At 44.1% G+C, this 15,544-nt stretch overlaps 1 protein-coding gene across 13 annotated transcripts in view; it reads left to right on the top strand.

Moving 5' to 3' along the window:
- The window catches only part of Sgms1 (sphingomyelin synthase 1), a 264,312-nt gene that overhangs the window by 172,491 nt on the left and 76,277 nt on the right, over positions 1-15,544 (top strand). For 12 of the 13 annotated variants that reach the window (XM_029472300.1, XM_021151328.2, XM_029472304.1 and 9 more), the window contains one exon: positions 1,176-1,257. The gene's annotated coding sequence lies outside the window, so the exon portion shown is untranslated. Of the gene's footprint in view, positions 1-1,175; positions 1,258-12,513; positions 13,600-15,544 lie in introns of those variants that run through there. The other variant, XM_021151337.2, reaches the window with a different exon arrangement.

Genomic DNA, 15,544 nt, shown 5'->3' with positions numbered 1-15,544 from the left:
ACATTTGAAAAATAAGTGTTAGGAAAGTTTGTGTTCCTGTGACCTTTTTCCAAAGTATTTGCATAAAGAGTCTATGAATTTAATGTGTTGCACACTAGTTTTGCCTTTTATAACAAGGAAGTTAATAGTTTCTGTCGTAATCATGCTAGTAACATGCTAGTTGGGATTTTCTTTTGAGGACACACTGTACAATGGGTCTGTACACTCATCTCTAACGTCTGTGACTGCTCTGAGCGGTGGCCAGCCATATAAAGCCATGAGTAGCCAATGAGCATGTTTTTCCCTGTGCTGGGACTTCAGTCTTCCCCTGGGCAGAGGTCCTCCCCCAGGTTTATTGCTGTTGGCCAGTTCTTTCTGACTAGGGGAGCTCCTGGATTCATGTGTTTCTTCCTCCTCCTCCCTAAGTCCACACTGCTCCTCCTCCTGGCTTGCAGAGCTTGGAGCTTCTGTCATTCCTTCAGTGACTGTGGCAGCGCCATATGGATGGAAGCATGTTAGCTTTCTTGTCCTTCTCTCTGCTCTGAGCTAGGAAACTTAACTGAAGGACCTGTCTGCCAGTGTCATCTACCCAGAGCCACATGTGCTCCATATAAAGTGGAGAATGCTTGCATTCTATTGGGGACAAGTGGGATGTTTCCATGATGTGATGTTTCCATGTGAGAAGACAAAAAACAAAAGTCCTATTCCTAGTTTGTGACCCTACCTGTTACACAATTTAAAAACGGATATGAAATACTGTTCTGAGTGACTTCCTCTTAGAACAAACAAACGAACACCGAGCACTTTGCTGAGCACAATCCATTCTTGGGCGATCATGAACACATCTCCAGGATTTGATGATGAACTCAATCTTGGGCAATACAGGATTTGTGATTGCTAAGTGTTGAATGTCCCTGTTGCCAGGGCAACACCTTTGTTGGATCAAAGGATGCTGACCATGCCCTTTCGCTTACTTAACTATCACTCCCACACAGACCACACAGACAGTAAGGGATCTTTAATGCTCATTTAGAAATGGAGAAATGGCGGCTGGGGGAGGGGAATCCCTGTGGCTAGTAAACGGGAGACTTCTGAACCATTGGGGTTGTGTTGTTTTTATTGTTACTTGTGTGGTACATTCGATAGAGTTTATTTGTAAAGACCATACAACTAATGATTCTTCTACCCGGTAACAGGTGATGGAGACCTACTGGAACACGCGGAGAAGCTAGTATCTTGCAGGAAGCCAAGATGAGGAGAGTCTTTTTAAAATAATCCGTAAGTAAAATTTTGCTAGTTCTTTGGCATTCATTTAATGACTGCATGAATCATGCTTAAGATGTCGTATTAAAAGGACAGTGCAATCACATGACTTAAGTGTGTGAACATGTCATTAAAAGTAGGTATTAGGGTGAAATGTTGGCTCAGTAGTCGAGAGCCCTGGCTACTCTTCCAGAGGACTCAGATTCAGTTCCCAGCACCCACAGGGCAGTTGTCACTTGCTGTAACTCCAGCTCCCGGGGACCTAAGAGTCTTTTCTGGTCTCTGCAGTCACTGCATGCATATAGTGCATACATAGATGTACAAGCAACTACAACACATAAAATTTAAAAAAAAAAAAGATTAAGACACATTTAAAGTAAGGATCTAGAAACCTCAGAGCAGGATTGGAACAGCTGAGAAGGTTGGTTAATGTGTGAAACTTGCTTCGTAGAATATGTCATTTTTAGTTGAGTGTATCAGGTCTGGTGGACAGAACAAAAGTGGCAAGTGGCTGGAGGATTCCTTGTCCTAGGTCAGCAGTTAAAGTAGGAATGGCCCCTGGAAAACACAGACGACCTTGCTTTCAGGGGTCCCTAGAGTCCACTTCCTTAGGTAGCTTTTGTGGGCGCAGTAGACGTAACTAGGAGCAGAATTGCTAAATGAGTAAAATTTGATCCGTAGCCTGAGACTCTTCCCTCTCCACTGTGTGTCACTATCCCTGGAGAGACGGGACACAAGCTTCTACATCCTTAGTAGGAAACCAATGACAGATCCTACCGACCAAAGGAAGAACACCACAGAAGTCACACTTTGTGAACCAAAGCATTTATTGGGGTTACTTACCGAAGTGTGGCTGAGGGCTTACATATGGGAGCAGGGATGAGTCAAGGGCAGCTACAGCTACATCCTTGAAAGCCACCACAGTGTGGTCCATGGTTCTCAAAAGATGGGACCCCAGAGTTCTCTGCTTGACTCTCAGGCAACTTAACAATAGCCTGGGCCTCCTCAACAGCCCTTGCTGCCTATATAATCTTGGGAGACGGATGGACCTAGGGCATCTGGTCCATTTCCAGAACTCCTAGGGACTTCTGAGTTGTTTATTTCCTGAGTTTAAATGAGCTTCTCTCTAGAACTTTGAGTCTTAAAGGGCTTCCTTTACCAGTTCCAGTGCCTTGGGAGCATGGGCGTCAGTCACACAGTGCTATCGCTCTGAACCATGGTTAGTTATCTGGCGGTTACATTTGCCAGGTTTACAGTTCACTGTGGCAGTGGAGACCTCGGATGATTTAGTCAGGCATTTCTCCACCCACATGCTCTTGTGCTACCTCGGCTCATTCATCTGTGTGGTGGAGCTGATGATGGCCACAGGTACACAGTAATATATGTGCTTTCTGTGGGTTTACTTGGAATTGTGATTTACAATTTATAAGCCTTTCAAAAGCTGGGCCAGCTCAAACATGGCCCCTCTGTGAAAGGATGCTGCTGATAAGTAAGTGTCAGCGCTGTGGCTCTGCCAGGACGGCTGCCAGTGTCTGTGGGCTTCTTGCGTTTAGAAACACTTCTACTGTGGTTGATTTTAGCCAGTCCCATAGAAGCCACCAAAAGTGGGTTTGAAAGTGACACACACCCCATTATATGCTTTTCTGTGAATCAGACACAGTCCCAACCAGCACCAGGAGCCCAGCTAATGGTAAAATAGTCAAGACATAATTAATTTCAAGTATTTATTATTTTTATTTTTTATTTATTATTTTGTTTGTTTGTTTGTTTGTTTTTGTTTTTCGAGACAGGATTTCTCTGTATAGCCCTGGCTGTCCTGGAACTCACTTTGTAGACCAGGCTGGCCTCGAACTCAGAAATCCACCTGCCTCTGCCTCCCGAGTGCTGGGTGGGATTAAAGGCGTGCACCACCACACCCGGCTGGTATAATTTTTTAAATGCCAAGTTTACGTAATTTTTAAAGAATTTGTTTTACTCTTGCTTATCTGTCTGGATGTGTCTGTGTTTGTGCCCATGGAGGCCAGATGAGGGCATTGGAGTCCCTGAAGCTGGAATGATAGGCAGGTGTGAGCTGCCCGCAGGGGATGCTAGGAACCAAGCTCAGGTTTCCTGCAAGAGTAGTAAGTGTTGTTCTCCTCTGAGCCACTTTTCCAGCCCAAGCTCCTTTACTTTAATTATTATTGTGGCCAACTTGCCAGTGGTCCTGAGAAATTAACAGTCTGCTGTGAGGTGCAAGCTGGCTCCAACACACCCACATGGGCTCCTGCTGTTTGGAAGGCATGGCAAAGCCCAGTTCTTCAGTTCCTGTCTTGTCTGGTGACAGCAAGGTTTGGTAAAATCCACATTCTTGTGACCACATGGCTTCTGGAGTGGAAGGTCAAGGCTAAGCCTCATTTTGGGCTCAAGCCTCTGTTATCAGGGGTCCCACTGGCATTTTTGAATGGTGAGGTCAGTTTTTGGCTGACCCCTGGCATCCCTTGTGTCTTCTGGCTGCTCTGTGACAATTCTTGGAGACAGGTCCCAGCAGCTTGCTAGCTTTCTATTTCCTTATCCCTCCCCCTCTGTGACAGCTCCAGGCTCAGGTGGGCTGAGCACCTCTGTATACTGCATAAGGTTTTGCTCTTGATTCAGAAATTCAGTGTTAATGGAACGTAAATTGCTTCCAGAGAGACACCACTTTCACCTTGGCTGGATTATGAAATCTCATAGGGTGTCAGATAGAAAAAGGAGCAGGCCAGGATGGGACTGGGCAGCGTTTTTTCTGGAAGCACTTTCTTTTTCAGTTTCTCTCACTTGCCCTTTAGAAAGGAATAATTGGAGCCTAGAATTGCTAAGTAACCGTGGAGATTGTGCTGGTTGTTTTTATTCAAGTCTCTGCCACCTAGCTTTCAAAACACTTGTTATTAAGCTGTTAAAAAAGAAAAAGAAAAAAAAAAAAAAACCTGGGGTAACCTGAATCAGACTTACATAATCTTAAAACATTCATTTCTCTTATTTCCTCTTAAAAGGCATTTACAGTCCACAGTGAACCTGGGGATTAGTGAGCTATTCCATAATTTATTCTTGTCCATCTCATGTGGAAGCTTATGGTTAAAACCAGAGAGAGATCCTGGAGTGTGAATTACCACCCAGGGCTTCCTCAGGACTGGGGGGTCTTTGTAACAGAAAGAAATCCCAGGAGTTAACAATAAAGTGTTTCATAGATAAAATAGTCGATTTGTTTCATTATCTCTCAGGATAGCCCTTCTGTGGTTTCCGAGTAGCCCAAGGATCAGTGTAAAGTGGTGAGATCTGCTCTGCTAGGTGTGTGCGATCTTCAGCTGAGTTCCTGTTGCAGTTCTCTAAGAATCAGTAGTTTTCTGGGTACCCGATGACATGGGTTTTGAGGGTAAATTCCAAGACAAATAAGACATACTAATTTCACTTCAAGAATCAGCAATGAGGGCCTGGCGAGATGGTTCAGTGGGTAAGAGCACCCGACTGCTCTTCTGAAGGTCCGAAGTTCAAATCCCAGCAACCACATGGTGGCTCACAACCACCCGTAATGAGATCTCATGCCCTCTTCTGGTGCATCTGAAGACAGCTATAGTATACTTACATAATAAATAAATCTTTAAAAAAAACAAAACAAAAAAGAATCAGCAACGAGCCGGGCGTGGTGGTGCACGCCTTTAATCCCAGCACTTGGGAGGCAGAGGCAGGAGGATATGAGTTCGAGGCCAGCCTGGTCTACAAAGTGAGTTCCAGGACAGCCAGGGCTACATAGAGAAACCCTGTCTCATAAAACCAAAAAAAAAAAAAAAAAAAAAAAAAAAATCAGCAATGAAGCCTTACCCAAGAAAACAAACATTTCAATCGGTAGTTGTAGGTCTTACTGTGCAAACCATAAAGGAAAGAAGATCAGTGAGGGTTTCAGCAGCAGAAAACATTTGGATTGGGCGTTTGCAACTAATTAATGTCTCTATCTAAACTATGGGAGTTAGCATTACTGATGGGAAAGAAGTGCAAAACTGTGGACGTTATTAAATCAAAACCTCATCAGCTTCGAAGTATTAGTTGAGGCAGCCCTGGGACCTTGGGTCAGTTTTGGAATTGCACGCCAACGATGGTGAGGATGGAGGGAGGCAGGATCGGGAAGTTTATAGAATCAGCACAAATTCTCACAGAAATGTAGGACTGCTAATTAAAATAAGGTGCTCTAGTTTGCTTCTTGCGAGAGTGTCCCCCCCACCCCCTTCCACCCTCAGTAGTTGTTAACCTTCTTTGGCTATCACCAGTTCAAATGAGGCATTTAGATAAAATATGGAGGATCGATCAAGAAGAGTTTTCCTTCCTTTTCTTCTTTAAGCATGTATATAACATTGCCAGTGTCGAGGTATTCCTACCTGTGGGGCCAACCTCTGGGAACTCAGACCCTAATGCATATGCTACCCACCCATCAAGAAGTAGACAGTGTCCTGCAGTCCACGACAACTCCAGATCGGTACCTTGGGAACTGTCTTGGGATGGCTGCCCTTTCCTGTGCACTGGCCTCTGATTTCAGGTGCCATTGGTTTCCTTTAACCCGGTGAACGGCCTCTTCCTCCGTGTGCACTGCGATCTCATTCAGTGTGTACAAGGTGTAAGTGTGTAGTTTTTCACTTAGACAATTTGTACTGACTTGCTAGCTCGCTTGTGTACATGCCTTGTCTTTTAATTTCACTGATGACATGTTAATTTATATCTGCTGTCATATAAATTGTTCAACGTACAGTTGCAAACAAAGTTAAGCCTTTCATTAGTGGATTGTTGCCTTTGATTTCTGTTTTTCCCTCTGGTTATTTTCTCACTTTTCCATGGTGGGTGATGTGTTAATTAAAGTTCATTATTGGTCTTTGAGTTGCCTCTTTTCTTTGTCATTTTATGGCCTGCGAGAACCAGTTGGTCTTGGCTTATTAATATCTTAATTTGGGTAATTTGGAGTTGACCTCTCCAGACACCCATCTCTTTCCCTGACACCGTGTCAGGGATATTTGGTGTACTTTAATATTTCCAGTAACTAGTCCTGGCCTGGTGCATGAACTCAAGAGCTATAAATGCAGGAGCTAAAATTGTTGGTATCAACAGACCAGTTAGGCAGATAGATTCCAAACTCAAGAATGTCACACATAGGTGACACCTGTTGCCATGACAGCCACATACCTTCCCAGAGTCCACTTCCCACATATACCTGTGAAAAGGTTATATCACAGCCTAAATAAAAGACAGACCCTTCCCACCTTCAACCCTTTTTCCCTTGTCTTTCTCTCTTTCTTCACTTTGTCTCTAATAAACCTCTTCCACATGGAACTGCTTTGGCCTGGTGTGGCATGTCCAGACGTGAGCTGCCATTCTAACATTTCAGTAATAGCTTGTCTTACTACCAGTCTCTGGGTTTGACATGGTATCATTTAGGTTCTGATTTCTTCAGGACTGAATTCCACGGTTTTCTTAGTTAGGGTTTCTGTTGCTGTAGTGAAACATCATGGCTAAGCCAGGCAGTGGTGGCACACGCCTTTAATCCCAGCACTAGGGAGGCAGAGTTAGGCAGATTTCTGAGTTGGAGGCCATCCTGGTCTACAAAGTGAGTTCCAGGACAGCTAGAGCTATACAGAGAAACCCTGTTTCGAAAAAAATAAAAAAATAAAAAAAAAAATAATAAAAAAGAAACATCAGGGCCAAAAGGCAGTCAGGGAGGAAAGGGTTTATTTGACTTACACTTCTAGATCCTAGTCCATCATCGGAGGAAGCCAGGACAGGAACTCAAGAAGGGTGGGAACCTAGAGGTAGGAGCTGATGCAGAGGCCATGGACAGGGTGCTGCTTACTGGCTTACTGCTTCCAATAGCTTGCTCAACCAGCTTTCTTATAGAACCCAGGACCAACCACCAGCCTAGGAATGGCACCACCCACAGTGGGCTGGATCCTCCCCCACCTACAGCGGAATCTCCTGGAAGCATTTTCTCAACAGAGGCTCCCTTCATTCAAAGAACTCCAGCTGTGTAACGCTGGTATAAAGGTAGCCTGCACACTGCTGTTCCAGTCCGTTACTTCTGACTGCCTCGGTACTATGCTTTCAGAAGATCCAGACTGTGCATTTATCTGTTCGCTTACTTTGGCTATTTTGAAGATTTGATTTTTATTCCTAATTGTATGTGAATGTGTGTGTGTGCCTCTGTGAGTTTGTGCACGTGAGTGTATGCTTGTGGAAGCCAGAAAGGGCATCGGATCCTATGGAGTTTAGAAGCAGTTGTAAGACACCCAGTGGATGCTAGGAGCAGAACTGAGGTCCTCTGCAAGAGCAGTAAATGCTTATAACAGCGGAGCCATCTCTCTAGCCCCCTTATTTTAGGTTTTTTTTTTTTTTAACCATGTTTTACTATGTAGCCTAAGCTGGCTTTCAAATTGCAGTGGTTCACTGCTCTCAGCCTCCCCAGTACGAAGAATACAGGCATGCACCACCATACCCTTCTTTATTATTAAAGGCATTTCTTAGACCCATGTCTTCTAAAGTTTTAACACATAATCATGAAAAGAAACCATGTCAACCTCAGACAGGAAGAGGAGCACACTGAGAGCTGTCAGGTTCCTTTCTAAATGGCTGGCTTCTTACGTGTGGTGGCTGTGTGGGTGTTGATTTTAATATAATTTTCCATAACAGATACCATAAATACATCCTTCCGAATGTATTAAATACATGATGACCAGTTAAAAAATTCAAAATTTTACAGTTTATACTACTGACTCTAGCCATTGTGTTTATGATGGCAGACCTGAGAGTCTCCCCCAAATCAGTATCAGTTTTAAAACCTCAATTTTTCTATTAAAATACTATAGACTGGGGAATTCAGCATAGGTGGAATTTCTCTCTTATGAGGGTACTGTTTGCATGTTCTCAATGTTTTAAATGTTATAAACTATCTTGCAGTGTAGTAGATAAGAGTAAGTCTAAAATCATGTGTACAAGATAAAGGACCATACCATAACAAGGTGCGCCATAAGTGAATTAAATCGACCTTAGGTTTTTGTTCTGGATAGAATTCCAGATGCATTTTCCATTTTTTGAATGAGGTCTGAGTGCTGTAGTAAAAATATTATTGATGTTGAATTTCTGATCAGTCCTGAGTCAAATGAGCTATTAAGAACAGCTCAGAAATGCCAGCATCTATTAGATTCTGGACATGATGTCAACAGCTAGGCAAAAGTTCACTAACATTAGACCTTTACCGAAGGTTTAAAATATAATTTATAACTAGGTGGAGAAATGCCTGGACCCAGCGTTCACACTAGGCGTAGAGTGGAATTTTCTGCTAGATGCCGATATGTATTCCTGAGTCCCAATTCTAGGAAGTAAACTCACTTTCTTCTTGTGGAATTCATTCCTCCCACGAATCTAACTAGGTAATCTGCTTGTAGACCAGGATGGCATAGATACATGGCTCTAACTAGAAGTTGTAAAAAATCTTTGTTGAGAATTTTAAAAAAAGATTTATTTGTTTCATATGTGTGAGTAGTATACTGTTGCTGTCTTCAGACACACCAGAAGAGATCATCGAATCCTCATTACAGATGGTTGTGAGCCACCATGTGGTTGCTGGGAATTGAACTCAGGACCTCTGGAGGAGTAGTCAGCGCTCTTAACCACTGAGCCATCTCTCTAGCCCCTTTGTTGAGAACTTTAAAATTACAACTCTAAGAGGTGGAACAGTTCCTCACAGTGGCCGTGCTGGTGATTGAGTGGAAGGTAGGTTCCAAGGTATCTCTTGACCAGGAAGAGTTCATTGCACGTTGGTCCTAAGGCCCAGTGACACTGCGTCAGGTGTTCCTGTTGCCTGTGATTCTCGTTCCGTACATCCATCCACCCACCCCACCTTGATGCTTGGCCTATGCTGCTGCAGCTGCTATTGTCTGTTACACACAGGCTAAAGAATGCTGACTGCCTCCCTTGGTTGTTTATATTTAGAATATTTACCAGTGCCCTTTGTCAGAGATTGCAGCCATGAAACATTTAATTGGCTAATAGGGCATCTGGTTTCTGACATACCTTTCCGGGAAGAGTGGCAGTGTTTATTTCCACCTGTCGCAAAAGCAGACTGGTACTGACACTAATTAAACTTCTGCCTGCATGTGTGGCAATGACCCTAGGTGCTTGCTTTAATACAAATATCACATGACTTTTGATTAGAGCACTCAAACATCATCTTACGGTGTGTGTAACTAGGTAAACAGAGAAGTATTTGTAGCTATAACAAACACAATGAGAGATTTATATGAAAGAAGATATCAGTGCTTTGGCAAATGATCAAACGGGTACATGTTTCTTCCTGGAAGGGAGCTGGACTGACTGACTGACTGGCACTCTCTCTTTAGTAGGCTAGTGTTAGGGGAACTGAGAGTTGATGCCACACCGTGTTGTGTAAACTTCCCTTCCTTTCAGCAAGTACTGGATTTGTTTCCTGAGAAGCCGTCTATATTGTTGGAATGTGTCATAAAGAGCGAAGACATACATCTGACACTTGGGTCCTGTTTGCCAGCTGGTTTAAAGAACTGTAATAGTTGTTTGTTCTTGATACCTTAGCAAAGTTTTCTTTTTCTCTGTTGTGTTTGTTATATAACTTAAGCAGCGTTGGATCAACAACAGTGACTATTTAGGATCTGCTAAGGCCTTAGGGACGTAAAAAACTCTGAGCCTCAGATGCAGTCTTACCTGGTAGGAGAGATGGTAGGGAGCTCACTGGAAAGGAAGGCATGACTTATGAATGAGGTCTGTTCCCCTTGGAGGAAAAGAGAGGACAAGAGAGATCTTCAGGGCTTGGGCAAGTGAAGGAGTTCTGGGAGAAAAAGGCCTAGAGGGTCTGCATTGGGAGTTTGGGAAGGTCAGACAGCCCAATGTGGGACAGACATGGCTCTGACTGTGTGCCCAGTGCCCGGGAAAGTACTGGGTTCTTTGGCAGTCTAATGTAGAGACTGAGTTCCATGGGGTAGAAGCCTAATTCTGAGGGGTTTTCCCCCATAAACATATATATATATATATATATATATATATATATATATATATGTGTGTGTGTGTGTGTGTGTGTGTGTGTGTGTGTGTGTGTTGGGAAGCTTTGCACTTTGTCTTGTCACTGTAGGTCTAGAAATATTTATCCCTTTCTTCTTGAAAGCCTACCCTAACTATATCAATAGTAGTGGCCTTGTTTCTGGTGCATGAAGGCTGTGGAGAATGTCTTTATGCTCTTTGAGCTCTGATTATAGCTGATGGCATTTAGGCAGGTTTTCTTCTTCCTGGGTAGAACATCTGCTCTAACCGGCAAGCTTGCTATAGCAACCAATGTACTCTCTGGTATATACTATGCTAGTATATAATGCACAACCCACATAGCTCACATAGTACAATCAATAGCAGTAGTTTTCTAAATAAAAAAGAAATTAATACTTTTAAAAACACACTTAAACTGGCTGAACATCTCCTGGAAGGAGAAGATATTCTTTTTTATCACCTCTGAAGTAACAGCTCCGTGATGAAGAGAGGAAAGGCTTCAGGCTTGATGACATACTGAACTTTGACATCTCCCTGTAATGATGGTGATGTGTCAGAAGGCTCTGTGGGAGGGGCCTTCTACCCAGAATAGCAGCTGGACAGCATCCAACCCCAGGGACTTTGGCCCAAGGGACTCATGTTTGAACCACGAATGGCAGAATTGGTCCAGGTACAATGGGAAAGCTTCCTGTCGTGCCTGCTGATAAGACAGACAGTTGCTAGGATGTGGAGGAGGTGTGCAGAGGCTTGCAGAAGTTAGTTTCAAGCGTTTGGGAGTTAGCTCTATGGGAAGTGTAGGGGAACTTTCACTTCAGGCTCTCCTTCATGTTGCTAGATATAAGAAGGCCTTTCCTGCTTCCGCCCCCTTTGTTATTCCCAGTTGAATTGGCAGAGAACCTCAGAGAGATGAAGCTGCTCTGGCCATGTAGTAGAGCCCAGGCTAGGCAGGCTGCTTCTCCATTCGTGCTCCAGGGTTCTTAGAAAAGAGCAACAGTTTCGAAAAGCCCACTGTCATTTAGATTTTGTTGTTAGCTTGGTGTCATTTTGAAGAAATCTTGGGACTGTGGGATGAATGGCTCTAATGAATCACAAGGAGATCTGGGAAAACGGCTCAACCTGTAAAGAGCTTGCTGTGTTTGCTGTCTGTCCAGTAGGTCTTGAGTTAAAATCCTAGAACACACCTAAAAAAGGCCAAACGCTAGAGCCTAGGTTGTCATGAGTGCTTAAGTAAGGGCTCTGGGAGGCCAAGCCTGATAAACCTGAGTTTGATCCCTAGGAAACCGTATGGTGAAAAAAGAGAACTGACTCCTTCCTGTATGTTGTCTCTGACTTCATACATACATGTTGGTACTTCTGCCCCCAAACAAACAAACAAACAAACAAAGGAACAAATATTTGGGGGGTGGGGTCTGGGCAAGGTGACGCACACTTAAATCACAGCCCTGGGGAACTGAAGACACGCATCCCTGAGACTTCCAGCTAACTGGGGAGTTCATGCCAATGAAAGACCTTGTCTCAAAACGCAGACCAGCTCAAAAGGGATGTACCTGAGGAAAGAAACCCAAGATTTCCCTCTGGCCTCCATGCATAAACATACCCATAGCCATGCATGGGCTTGTGCCTATGTACATACCGTACCATACCTCCCCCCCCCCCCATACACACACACAGACAGAGACAGAGACACAGACAGATAGAGAGAGACAGAGAGAGAGGGGGGAGAGAGAGCGTGTGTTAAACCCAAGAGTTCTTCTCTAAACCTAAGAAGTAATAATCTGCACCTTAAAAACAAATCTCTTGAGCTGAAACATGCAAGCCTGACGACCCAGGTCCAATCCTTGGAGCCACATAAAGGTGAGAAGAGAGAACAGACCGCAGTGGGAAGAGAGAACAGACTGCAGGAAGCTGGTCTCTGACCTACACACCTGTGCTCAGTCACACACAGTAATAACCAATAAAACACCTTTCTTCCCGTCAGAAACTCAGCCGGTATTAGTGATTAATTCACATTTAATAGATCAGGACCCAGGGAATTGAGAGTTCTGCAGTCTCCTATAATTTGTCAAATTTCAGCTGTTTAAAGTTTCTTTTAAATGCTTTTATTAAAATATGATGTTTAAGCCACAGTATCTAGAAAGAATGTTTAATTTATTCATGTTTAAGTGTATTTAATTTTGTCCTAAATAAAATCACTCCTTTAAGATTCTTTTTTCCCTAGTAATCCTTTTGTTTTAATTATATAATATGAAGTGCAAGAAACTTAAACTATACGCCTAAGTTTCTCGTGATTTAAGAGACTCAGAACATACAACACCAACAACTGTTTCAGCTCTAAAAGTCTGTGTACTTTTAGTATAAAAAATGTTTAATTAAAAGCCAGTTTACTCACTTAAGATTTCTTTCCTTTTCAGTTTAGGAGTGGAACCCCTGGTGTATGTATGTTTAGCCAGTATTCCTCACATAGTCACATTTAGCCCTGCCTCCCCCTTAAAAAAAACAAAACAAAAACTAACCAAACAAAAACCTCTTTAAACATTTGAGTCAGAGTCTTCCTAGATTGCCCAGGCAGGCCTCCTGCTCCTACCTCTGGACTAACTGGGATGACAGGTCTCTGTCACCAAGCTCTGCCCAGTCTATGGCTGTCTACAACCGAGGAGTTCCAGATTCAAGACTCAGCTTGTCTGAGTATCTGCTCTGCGGAGCACGGTACTAAGTGCCTTGCATGGAGGGTCACCAATAATCTGGCCACCTCTGTTAAGTGAGAATGTTCCAGGGCTCATTGCAGTTCATTAAATTGCTGGTCAGCTCTCAAGGCTGTTTTGAAGGAGGGCTCAGAGCGCTTTGCATCCAGTACAGCCTCACCTCGGGAATTTGTACCAGCAGAAACCCATTAATCCTGGCTTCAGAAAAGTTTCTTAAACTTTAGAACTGCTCAAGTTCTTAAAAGCTTAGACTGGGGTGGGGGCTGTGGAAGGCTGCTAAACTCGTCCTAAATCAAGAATGGAAGGTTCCGCCTTAACCAACAGTGAAGGCGCTTATTGGTTAGGCTTGCACCGGGGCTGACTCACTTCATTAGCTGTAGCAGAGGGCCACGCCCTACATTCCAAAAACCCTGTGCAGCCTGAGGCGCGCGGGCCGTGCTCCTGTAGCCCCTTGAGCTCACTGTCCTCTGCGTCTGGCTGTGCTTCTCAGAGGCGGCCTGTGGGGACAGCTGGCCACTCCCAACCGCTGGCCAGCTGCACGCAGAGCCCCGCGTAAACTTATCAGGAACTTTCCAGGAGGCTGTCTTTGGGAGGAGAGGTACGTGTGGCTCTTTGTGGGAAGGCAGTTCGTTAAAATATTCTCCAGGGTGATGCGTTGTAGCAGCGCCAGATGGTGGGACTCCAGGAAAAGTAGGCAAGGAGCAAGCCGCGCCTGGCTTCCACAGAGCGCTCTGTGATCACCAGTGGGGTTTCCTCCGCCAAGCGATGTCAAGGGAATGGCTCACTAGATGGGCTTCAGCGCTAAACTAGATACTGCCTAGTGGCAATGCGGTTGCTGGGACTGTGGTTCTGAATCGGTAGGGCAGGCAAGGCAGGCAAATCAACTAATGCGCCAAATGCGGTGTGATGCTACTAGCCCTGAAGTTCCAAGTGTATAATCTACAACCCGCATACAAGTGGTTTCAGTTTGAGGTTGTCGGACTTCCCTAAAGTAGGGTTTTGAAAGGTGAGACTGTATTTACGGCTTGGGTACTGAGATTTTTAGGAGTACATGCCTCCTCCAAACTCACCTCTCCATAAGGTCTTCCAGCCAAAATATCTCGGAGAAGCTGGTGACTGAGCTCTGTACAGGGTGCCAGGAGGAAGCACGTGCTGCCAGTGTTTTCTAGACAGTGTTTATTCTGCAGGCTGCTGCTTCTCTTAGTGCTACAAGGTGATTGCACTAGTGAAAATAACCAAGATTGCATGAGGGTTGCTTTTGTCTTTTTTTTCCTTTCTTTTGCTGTGTGTTATTACTTGAGTTGTCCCCAACAGAAATCTGAGCAGTTTTCATGAATGGGGCAAATGTTCATTCTACTTGTAGCCTCTCTGAGTCACTCTGTGTGTTCCTGGGGATACATCCCAAGGTCTCCCCTGTGATGTATCCCGCCAGTTAAGCTAAATCTCAAATTCTTGGTCATGTCGGTTTTAAATTTATGTAAAAACAAAGTTGGTAAGCGTCTTTAAAAGATCTGGGCAGCAAATTTATTTGTATTGTACACATAGATTTTTATTTTATTTCTTGGTGGTGGCCATTGGATCTAGGGCCTCTCGTGGAGCTAGATCTCTCAGCCTTCAGGTTACAAGGACGTCTCTTGCCTTGCCGTGGCTTGGGAAGGTGGCGAGCTGGAAAATATCTTTTGATTTTTTTAAGGAAACATACAAACCGACAGAGATGCTATCGGAAGCGGATTTAGTGTGTACCAGATAGGCAGGCACTCGGCGTTCTGGTGGCATAGGCAATAACAGGGTCATTTTAAAACTGACCCATGGTTGAGAGTGTGAATTAAGCCAGGGACATTATCTCTGCACTCCTGCATCTTATACAAGGTATAGACAGATGCTTTCAGTCAGTGGAGGGAGAGTAAAGTAGCATTCTATGCAGCTGACCTTGTTTAGGTCTGTCAAGGAGACTTCTCTAGAAAGAAATCACTTCTAAGTGGAATATTTAAGACTACTTGTTGATGATTGGAGACATTAGTTAGCCTCTGAGCACCGAGCACCTTCCGCAGGCTCCTGGGCTAATTGTTAAGCCAGCTGTGCTGCCTTATACTGATCCAGTGTCTGGGTCAAAGGTAACACTTGGACGGCTTGAGGAACAACAGCCTCTGAGGTAGCCCAAAGGACACCGCTGGCGGTTGGAAGGCCCCCTTAGGTGGTGAATGGGAAATGGGAAAATAACTTGTTGACTTTTAAACATCTAGAATCTAAAGGCATAATTAAATCAAAATGGTCCATCTCATCTACAAAGCCTGGACACCTAGGGGTGATCCTTCATCTCAGTTGTTGAGATGTTTCTCAGTGGCTAAGAGGGAGGTGAGTTACCCCTGCCTTGTATTTAAAGACTTGGATGGTCACTCTCTTTGTTAGAAGTCACCATCAAGCATTTGTCATTTCCCCCTGTGGTTCTAATAGCTTTCAAACAGTGCCAGATTTCCTTATGTGAAATGATCCTCGGGATAATTTTGGTTTGAAACATTTTCCAAGCGATCTAAAAGGTCCTT

This window comes from Mus caroli, chromosome 19, assembly GCF_900094665.2.
Source record: "Mus caroli chromosome 19, CAROLI_EIJ_v1.1, whole genome shotgun sequence".
Lineage (NCBI taxonomy): Eukaryota > Metazoa > Chordata > Mammalia > Rodentia > Muridae > Mus > Mus caroli.
Note: the sequence above shows the minus strand (reverse complement) of the source record. Positions and strands in the feature narration are given on the sequence as shown.